General features: G+C 39.8%; 1 long non-coding RNA gene across 1 annotated transcript in view; it reads left to right on the top strand.

The window, feature by feature from the left end:
* Positions 1–9839, top strand: part of LOC122936056 — a 73045-nt gene extending 63206 nt beyond the window's left edge. The window contains exon 4 of the long non-coding RNA XR_006388873.1: positions 9350–9839. This is a non-coding gene — a long non-coding RNA (uncharacterized LOC122936056). The remainder of the gene's footprint in view (positions 1–9349) is intronic.
* Positions 9840–10985: the final 1146 nt, after the last annotated feature.

Consider the following 10985-nt stretch of genomic DNA (forward strand, 5'->3'; position numbering starts at 1 on the left):
TGTAAAAAAAAGCCATTTTTGTAAACTTACATCACTAAAAGTGCAACACCAAGTGATCAAAATGGCGTATACCCGCAAAAATAATGCCAATCTAACTGTCACCTCACCCTGCAAAAAATGAGCCCAAAAAATACAAAAAACTATGGCTCTCAGACTATGTAGACACTAAGACATGATTTAAAAAACATGGTTTCAAAAATGCTTTTATTGTGTAAATGCTGTAAAGACCTGCTCTATAAAAATACCACAATACTCTCAGGTTAACAAAAAGTGTAATAGCAAGCGATCGAAAATACGCACCCCAAAATTGTACCAATCAAACCTCTATCTCATCCCGCAAAAAATGGTACCCTACCTAAGGGAAAAGATAAAAAAATAAAAAAATATGGCTGTCAGGCTATGGTGACACTAAAACATTATATATGTATATCTATCTATCTATCTAACTATATATATATATATATATATATATATATATTAATATATATATTTTTTAAATGATATTAGTGTATAAAACTTAAATGAATAAAAAAAAGTATACATATTAGGTATCACCACATCCGTATCAACCTTCTCTATAAAAATATCACATGATTTATCCCCTCAGACGAACACTGTAAAAAACTGTGTAAAAAAGCCATTTTGTCACCTTACATCACAAAAAGTGTAATAACAAAATATCAAAATGTCAAATGCAACCCAAAATTGTACCAATCAAACCATCATCTCATACTGAAAAAAATGAGCCCCCACATAAGAAATTTGCCCGACAAAAAATCCCCCAAAAAACTATGGCTTTCAGAATATGGAGAAAATGCTTTATTATGTAAAACTAAAACAAAAAACAACAAAAAGTTGTCATATTTGGTATTGTCGCGTCCGTAACAACCTGCTCTATAAAAATAGCTCATGATCTAACCTGTCAGATGAACGTTGTAAATAACAAAAACTAAAAACAGTGGCAAAACAGCTATTTTTTGTTACCTTGCCTCACAAAAAGTGGAACATACAGCAACCAAAAATCATCTGTACCCTAAAATAGTACCAACAAAACTGCTAGCTTATCCCATAGTTTCCAAAATGGGGTCACTTTTTTGTAGTTTCTTCTCTAGGGGTGCATCAGGGGGTCTTCAAATGTGACATGGCAAGTTAAAATTATCCCGGTGAAATCTGCACTCCAAAAACCATATTGTGTTTGTTATGGTTGCCTCAGGCTGGCTGAGGGTTGGACCTCTTAGATGTCCTTGTCCCCGAATTCTAGAGAGTGCTGTTAGGTTCCTTTTGGCAGTCATCCATGCTCCTGTAGGTGTAGATGAAATCCAGATAGCTCTTACAAGGGCTAGTGATTAGTGATGCTCTACAAAATGAGTCAAAGCATGAATTGAGGGTAAGAAGCAAAATCTCTCTTTACTGAGGGGTACCCGCCCGTATTTATGCAGGTCCCCATCTGGTGGACACTCCCCTAGGGGACCAGATGGAAGACTGTGACACAGGACAGATAAACAACAGGACACACAGACACAATACATCCCCACAATGCATTCAGTATGCCCCGTAGACAACCGAGGAGTAATTCAATTATCTCTCAGGACAAAGGGACATTGCCAAAACACACGTTGAGACAATAGGACAGAAATCACTACTCCAACATACAATGTCACAACCATTACAGTAAACATAGACATGTAACACATCCCCAGATAGCTCCAGTCTGAGTGCATATTATTAGGTAAATTTCACTCAGACTACACGAATACAGTAGAATCGCCATGGAGCCAAAGTTTTTGACACATATGGGGTGTTAACCTTTGCTTTGTTAGCGGAAAAAATTATTAAAATGGAAAATCTGCCAAAAAAGGGAAATTCTGAAATTCTATCTCCATTTTCCATTAATTCTTGTGGAACAATTATTGTGAAACACGGTAGATGCCTGTACTGGCGTTATTTAAAGCAAACGCGGGTTCATTATGGGTCCGCCCACCAATGTCACATCATGTGGTCTGAGTGGGCATGTGGTTGGTGTAGATCACGCAGGTTGTTGCCAATCACGTGGTTCCAGTGACTCGGGTATCATGTGACTAACTACTTCACAGCCCGCCTGACGGATCATGTGACATTGGTGGGCGAACCCATAATGAACCCACACTCGCTTTAAATAACGCCAGTACGGGCATCTACCGTCGTCACTGCCATACGCAGGAGAGGATCATAGCTGGCCCATGGACATCTATACATGGAGAGCTAAGTATCTGCTGAAAGCAATTTAATACTGCCATTTTTTGTTCGGTTGTTCTAGTGAACAACCAGAACTGTTTGGCTATTGTGATTACCTATGGATTTATCTGTCCCCTGATGATTTGGCTTATGACTTGGCCATTGAAACGCATCGGGACGAGTATTTTTGGTATTTATGTGTGTGTACCCCTGTTGTGTGTTCTTCCCTGACAAAGCTGGGCAGTCATCACTGCAATTTAACAGGGACACCCAGGAACATACAGAGAGGGTTTGAATGAGAGTTAGAATATAGGGAAATATAGGGGAAGAGACCCAGCATCTGTCTCCCTCTTGATTTATATCCCTATATTTCTAACTCGCCTTCATAGCATTTGTGAACATCCTACATTTGCCTATACTTTCACCATCTGGTGTTGCATGGTCACTGATGCGTGCAGCTTTTAACTTGATTATTGTTTATGGGCCTATTATATTAGGTGTAAGGTAACCTCAGTACTTCATGTGATTTTCATAACAAAGCTAGAACCAGTCATGTACCTCACATGGATCCAGAGATCTCCTCGTTAATTGCTCTTCTAGAGTTATAGCAAGCTGGCAGCTCAAGGTAAGTGTCTTTTCTGCTGCAGCTCAGGAGATGTGTCTATGCTTTCCCTATCACAGCTCCGGAAGTCTTTTCTTCTGGAGCTCTCTTCCTATTACAGCCCAGGAGGCAGTTGAAGGATGAAACTGAGCATGTGCGGCCATTTCAGTGAGGTGAACAAAGAAATAAGAAAAACACAAACAGCAGGTGGAACTATACAGATACTTTTTATTGAATAACTTAGTGGCTATGCTAAATTTTTAATTACCTGCAGTTGCAAAAGTATTCAGATCCAGGTGCTGGTTTGAAAAATGTAGAATATTTTTGTGGGACAACTCATTTAACTGCCACCCACAGTTTTTTTTATGGTGGTTGGTACAGGTCCTGACTCTACAGCAAAATATTTTAGTGTTGCTGCAGTAGAAGCTTCCATAGCATTTTTGCTCTAAGAACCGGCTGTTACTAACATCTTGAGTTTTTACAGTAGACACCTGCTGAACAGACAGGCCCAGAGAAAACTTTGGTCTCAGCTGTTAACACTTTGCCAATGTCTTTGACAGCTTTGTGATTGGGTCACTAGGTTTCTTAGTGACTCAACAGGAGGAGCTGTCTCTGAGGACCTACAGAGTATTTCAGAGATGTATTTTCAGTAATTTAGGACACCCCAAGTGTTCTTCCAACTGCTGCCTGTTAATGACACAATAATGAGTACACTATATTAACATACAGAAATATGCTACTTGAAGAAAGCAAAGCAGCGCTCACCTGCAGCCAACAACTTGAGAAGCGCAGACACGGCCTGGACTGGGCTGTTTGAATTGTAGAAAGAAAAGTGGTTGTAGTCCAGCTTCTAAAAAAGTTGTACTTTCATTTCATGCGGTAAAAACTTCCAACAAGACTGGTATGCGGTCTACGCGTTTCGGACCTATCAATCATGGTCCTTACTCATGACAATACTACCATAAACTCCTGAACCTTATGAGTCCCCGCTCTGCCAATCCAATAGGAGTATGGAGTCACGTGACTCACAAGGATCAGGAGAAAACCTGGGATGAAATTCCCTTAAAATTAACACCTCATGTGCCAAAAAATACAAAACACTGTAATCTTATACCATTATAAAAACAGTCAACTATAAAGACAAGAAGCATATATCTCACATCTTTCACTTAAACATATCAATGGTATTGCAAAATAAGATCATACTTTTTATTAAGTCTTGTTGGGAAACAAGTACCTAGCTCAAACATTCAGTAAGCTTCTCGACTGAGAAGCTTAAGTCTATGGTCACTTCCTCTGACAGGTAGAGACACCCTTTTGATTCCCTGTACAGAGAACAAAGAGGTGTTCCCTTGGTGCACTATGGAAAAATGCAAACTCGCCTCAGAAACATCAAGGGTTAGTTAATGCGGCATATCAGATAGATGTTTCCGGACTTTGATTTTAATAGAGTTTGTTGTGCAGCCTACATACTGCAGATGACAGATCGCGCAGGTAATTAAACACACTGCATTATCTGTATTGCAATTCAGATCTTTCTTAATACTATAATCTCTGTCATTTGCAAAAGAATTAAAAGTTTTACTGACTACCATATGATTACAACAGATACACTTCGTATGGCCACACTTATAGCTGCCTTTCCATGTAAGCCATGTGGGTTTAACGTTTGGATGTTCCTGGAATAAAAAATGTCTAACCCGTTTCATTCCTTTCAATTCTCGTTGAGGAATATTCAACTGTTTAGTGAAGAGGACAATTTTAAGTGCATATATTGCCTTTACCATCCGCCTTGCTTGATGCCGAGCCACTGGGATCCTGAAACTGAAGTCATTTTTAGACCAACCTACTAGGTACAGGAGTGAGAGTAGTAATAAAAGTGATCAATGTGTGCAACCCCTATATATTTTCCAATCTGTTTGAAATTCATTGAGACTCAGGGTGTAAGCAAAGTCATATGAAAATCACATCTTTGGAAAAATGAAACACCCTAGTAGAGGTACACACTTTCAAAGCTAGCGTATCTCCCTCTAACCTTAAATCCAGAAAAAAGATGGGCCGCATATTATGATGTAAGCTCAAGGAGATCGAATCTAGATGACTATTGATGTAAGTATAAAAAAGGAATATGCTATGCTCCCCCCTTCCTTTACTCCTATTGGTACACCCTGAGGAATTGTTGATATTCTGTATTATTTGTTGATATGCTATATCATTTGTATTGATCTATGTTTTAACTCCCTTTGTCTGGGAGATTCTATGTTCACCTATGACTCTCATTTGATTGTACTCACCTGCGAGTGTGTAACATCAGTATTAATTGTCATTTGATGAAATATGTCAATAAAAAAAATTGATTCTAAAAAAAGGAATATGCTACTACATTATAACAACCACCATATAAGTATGACAGATGTTAGGTCTTTAAATATGGTACCCGCTCAGAATCTGAGTGGATGCCATGGCCAGCAGGTGGCTGTTGTGTTTCATGTCAGACACCCCAGCAATGTCTAATCACAGAATGTACTGCTTTCAGATGATGTGGTTAACAGCGATCACAGCCTCTGAGGGGTCATTTAACAGGAGAGGCTACCAGTAACCAAACAGACCCCCTGAGATGAGATCATGGGATCCATTTGGCTGCTATTGAAGTCAAAAACCTTGTGAAAGCTCTCAGGCCTGCCATAGCAAAGCTTCTTTTACAAATCAGTATTTTGCCATTTCTTTTGTTATTCCTTGTGAAAGCTCCTAGGCCTGCCATAGCAAAGCTTCTTTTACAAATCAGTATTTTGCCATTTCTTTTGTTATTCCTTGTGAAAGCTCCTAGGCCTGCCATAGCAAAGCTTCTTTTACAAATCAGTATTTTGCCATTTCTTTTGTTATTCCTTATGGAAATGCATAAATAAATGGACAATCACCAGTTGTGGGCATTTCTATATGCAATTTGACGCTCTTCAACATGACAGCATAGAAAGATGTCTCTTTGACAAAGAGAATGAAAACACCTGGCTGTAAATTTTCTTAAAAATATTCGAGTAAGGACAACAGAAGAACCGCACAATGCTAAATTATTCAGTTTTTATTTAATGAGAAAATATTAGTGTTAAGTAGTGATGAGTGGCAGGGGTAATATTCTAATTTTAGATATTTAGCAAATATTTGGGTGAATATTCATCATAAATTTGAGGATTTGCCATTATTTTCTTGATTGCGAAAATCGGCAATGTAATATGTAGTGATGGACGAACATCTGCCGGGACGGTTCGCAAAAGTGGTCAAATGTTCGCGAACCGCAAGTTCGCGGCGGGTCCCATTCATTTTAATGGCAGGCGAACCTGAAAAATCTTCAGCTCATATTTGCAGCCAAGAAATAATTACTAGAAGTGCACAAATTGTCCCACAACATGGACAGTGACATACCAGATGTATTATTCAAATTTGCGATCTCCATTCATAATTTTTTTCAATGCGAAATATCATCAATATAATTTTCGCGTACGCACATGTGCAAATGCACTATACAGAACCCAAATGCACTATAAAGAAAGTATATTGGTATATAACACCCCGCTTCAATCAGTTATTTTGGGGGGCGACTGGTATATCACACCAGTAGAAATTATTTGTTCCAACAACGATTGTCCCTCTATATACCTGCAGTATCGCAGCAGAACCGCACACAACTGCCGCACAATACAAATGCACTATAATAACATTTCTAACATATAAAGTATAATATAAGGAAATGTGCATTACGCAATTTGCGGACCGCACATCGCCGGCACTATAATAGAAAATGCCTAACCTTGTCTGCAATTGTGGACAAGAATAGTACATGTTCTATTTTTTTATGGAAACGGAAGCACGGATGCGGAAGTGCGGATCCGCAAATGCGGATGCGGACAGCACATTCCGGCCCCATTGAAAATAACTGGGTCTGCACCTGTTCCGCAAAATTGCGGAAAGGATGCAGACCCATTTTGCGGACGTGTTGTAAGCCGTGTACCGGGGTGGGCTCCCGAGAATACAGCGAAGACACAGACAAGGAAAGCGACACTGACACCAGCTAATATGCAAGAACAGAAAACTTTACTTAGACAACAAGTAATAACATAAGCGTCACCAAAGCAATACAAACATGTATAGAAACGCTATATCCCGGACCCACAGTCAATGTCCCTGCCTACTAAACAGGTCTAGCCGATGGCGGACACAGCAGAGCCTGCAAGTCGTACTGTGCCGCTGCAGAGGACACCCCTAGCCGGTGGCAAATGCAGCAGAGCCTGCAAGTCAATAACTGCGCGCAGTACAGTACAAAACGATATAACCCTAACTAGCTAACTAATGCGAAACCTAGGCTAGTCTCTGTAACTTCAGGCGCCACACAATATACTACAATCAGTAACCAGGTGTACTGACCTGCATCCGTTCTGGGCCCGAGGATGCAGCCTACCAGAAATGGCCACCAACTTCTCAGCAACCGTGCGGCCTTGCTTGATGATGAGGCCTTCTGTCCACACACTGAATTGGTCTTCCTGGGGCAACCTCTCTTTCAAAAGAGCTGGATACAGAAAGGATATAACAGCTGCTCTCCTTCTGAGTGTCCATTAACTGCCGGACATCTGCAAACCAGGATGGAATCGGATTCAGTCCATCACAGCACACTCCTTCCACCATGCCAGATCAACACTTCCTGGTTCACTCACAGGCAGCAGCATGAGTCATCATCTGTTTTGCATATTCAAATCTAAGAGTGTGCTGGCTGTAGTTGCAAAACAGTGGCCTCTAGTGCCCGGAATGCCAAATTACAGTTTAAGTACCAACATTATGCAGAAATAGCTGTTTCACAATCTCACAGTGTGAATAGAAAAGATATCCCTCAAAATGAAAATAAATTTAATTATTAAAGTTAAGCAAAAAGCATAGATGTGGTAGGCAATAACAAGTGCACTGGAACCTACCACAATCCAGGGGGTTCCAGTGCACATCCATGAATCCCAGAGGGAAAGCAAAAAACATCTATCCCTGGGCTAGATGATGATGTGGTATTAAAGGACAGGGTGGGCAAAGAACTGTCCCTGATATTGCCCTACAGGGGGGTGCTATTCTGGCCCTGATAGCCTAACCACAGACAACCTGCCCTGATAAGAGCGACCCCGTCCAAAACCTTAACCTATATAACAATGGCCCTAGTAAGCCTCTAGCTCCTAGGCCCCTGACTTTCAGATGATTACTATATATATCTATGTGTTTTTGACTCCTTATAAAAGTATATTATAAGTATATCACACCCCTCTGTGTATCACACCTATCGATAGCACACCTATACCAGTCCTTAAGAGGACTTTTGTGGCCCTATTAGCTAGCGTTTGGTGTACCTAACAGCCTGTACTTGCTCCACACAGCAACCTCTCCCTACACTGGCAAAACACTGAATGTAAAATGGCAGCCAGATCAGGTTTATTTATAAGGTAGGGGTTATGTCCATGTGCTGAAAAGTGTCAATTGGCTGTCCTGTACCACCTGATGGATGTGTCATGGGTCAAAGTTCTTCACAATGTAAAAGAATATGACGGGTGTGAATATCTCCATATGTTCACATGCTCGTCGAATCGCGAACATGCAAAGTTCGCCGCAAAACGACCACCAGGCGAACAGCAAGGCCATCTCTAGTAATATGCACTTATTGCACTCTCAATACAGGCGTGGGTCATTTTGCTACATTTTTCAAGCTACTAGAAGTTTCCTGAGACTGGAGAACATGGTTGGCACGGCAGAACATTACAATAGCTTTATATGCAGATAGAGTGCTCCAATAAATTTACAATTGCTCAAATCGGCAATTAATGATGCACATATTTTTACAAAATACTTGCAACTTCACATTTTAGCAGGTCTGATTATATATTACTGATTGGTGCACTAAGTATTGTTGTGAACTTGTGACATCACATCACTATGTCTGTAGCATGTATGTATGGACAGCAGAACCTATCAGCTACACTATATCATGATCTAGCGTACACTGACTATTTGTAATACATATATATATATATATATATATATATATATATGCTAGCTAGCTAACTATCTAATGTAATGACATAGCAAAGCACAGAGCACAGCAATGACCCTGCTGTCTCTCTCAGATCAGCAAAAAAACTGCAGAAAATGGCTGCTGGGGAGTGTCTTATATAGTAAGGGGTAGGCAACTTTCCTATTGGTTGCTAGGAATGTTGCTAAGCTCAGACAAATGCATTGCAGCCTTTTCATTGGCCCACAAGCAAGAAGCAGGGAAGGATCATAGGTTCAGATGGAAAAAAAAAATCTACATTATTCGTGAATACGAATATATAGCACTATATTCAAAATCTTTGCGAATTCTCGAAGTGGAAATATTCACGATTAAAATTTGCGATTCAAATATTTGCACCCAACACTAGTGTTAAGCAAGAGTTGTCAGATACTTTTTAAGTACAATTAAGGTGGCAATTATCAAAATGTATAATTGGTTTTAAATTCTGTGTCTTGCAGGTTGAAACCAGAGTGGAAAGAAAAGAAGTCATTTGGACACAGACATCATTGGCCGCCCTTTAAAATGATCCTTTTAATTGTAATATATGTTGTTGTAGCTTTACAGTTATGTAATTTTATGGAAATGTATTCATGTCTGCATTGGCAGAGTTCTTACATAGTAATACTGTAATTAATTATCATTATACTGTAGAAAGCACCTTTGTGTCAGCAAGTAGTGATGAAATGAATGTAAAATAATTGGGGGCATTTCATATAAAATATTCCCTAAATAATGCAAGATCTACCAGGTCAACCATTCAAGAGTTGAACAAACATACTTCATAGTGGCACTGTGCTTTATTGTAATTTAAATATACTGTATGTCTGCAGTTACTGCTTTGCAAGGTTTTAGACGAGGTTACTAGTTAACAGAATATTTCCAGTCATAATTGGTGTAAGACAAAACAAGGATTGTGGGGAGATATAAATAAAGGAAATACAGAAGGCATACTTCTTTTTTGCTTAAATTCCAGATTTGTTTAAAGAATTAATATAAATTACGACAACTGCTATATCAACACATAAACCCCACCTCAAGAAGATACAATACATAATCCAAAGCCATCTGATTATGGTGGTTACTGACAGAATGTGCCAGGAATGTGGTTTACTACTACATTCACTGTCATATCTTCACCTAAAGCTCAAACTTTGTCTGTTAATAATCTTTAATCATTGAAACCAAGGATTGAACACATTTGTGCCTGCTGGCACATGGACAGTTAAAGATGCACCCAATTTTTTAAGAGCCATGCACCACAATGGGTCATCAGAAAATTGTTTATATCACGTTTTTATGTTAAGCATATTTTTTTAGAATCTTTCAATCTTTGGTGAATTTAGTTAGCGTTTTCCATGTTACTATCTATATTTTAAACAAAAATCATAAAATCTTGCAGTTTTCGCATTGGACACTGGGCCTAAAATATGATAAAGCATGATAAATATGATATCTCTTGAAAACTTTCCTTTCTGGGTCTCACAGAAACATGGCTGACACCTTCTGCCACCTCCTCCACTGTACAGTGTTCATTTTAGGACATGGTCAGATATCATAGTCAAGTATCAAAATAATGCCAATGTGACACCTGACCCTGACAGGGCCGTCTTTAACAAGGGGCAAAAGGGGCAGCTGCCTCGGGCCCAGTTGCTCCTGGGGGGCCCAAGGCAGCTGCCTCTTGAGCCCTGCTGACCACTGCCCTGGGTATCAGGCTGTGAGCTACACAGGGGGGTGCTGAAATGCCATGCCTGCCTGCGGCACTCCAGGCAGCGTACTGTGAGAGCTGTGATTTTCTAGGACCTTAGATGACATCATCACCATGTGACCTGTAACCTAGCAATATTACTGGTCACATGGCTATGAGGTTATCAAAGGTCCTTTCTCTCTACCAGGAGTGTTGCTGCAGGAGAAGTTTCCCAAAATTGTGGAAGATTTGGGATGGCTTTTTTGTGAAGATTACATCAGGAAAAGGTGACAGGGGCTGGTATACTAATATACTGTAAGCTACTGTATACTGTGGGGTGCTATACTCCTCTACTGTATACTATGGGGGTGCTGTATACTGTGTATTGTGGGGTGCTTTATACTGTGGGG

Source organism: Bufo gargarizans, chromosome 4, assembly GCF_014858855.1.
Source record: "Bufo gargarizans isolate SCDJY-AF-19 chromosome 4, ASM1485885v1, whole genome shotgun sequence".
Taxonomy (NCBI): Eukaryota; Metazoa; Chordata; class Amphibia; order Anura; family Bufonidae; genus Bufo; species Bufo gargarizans.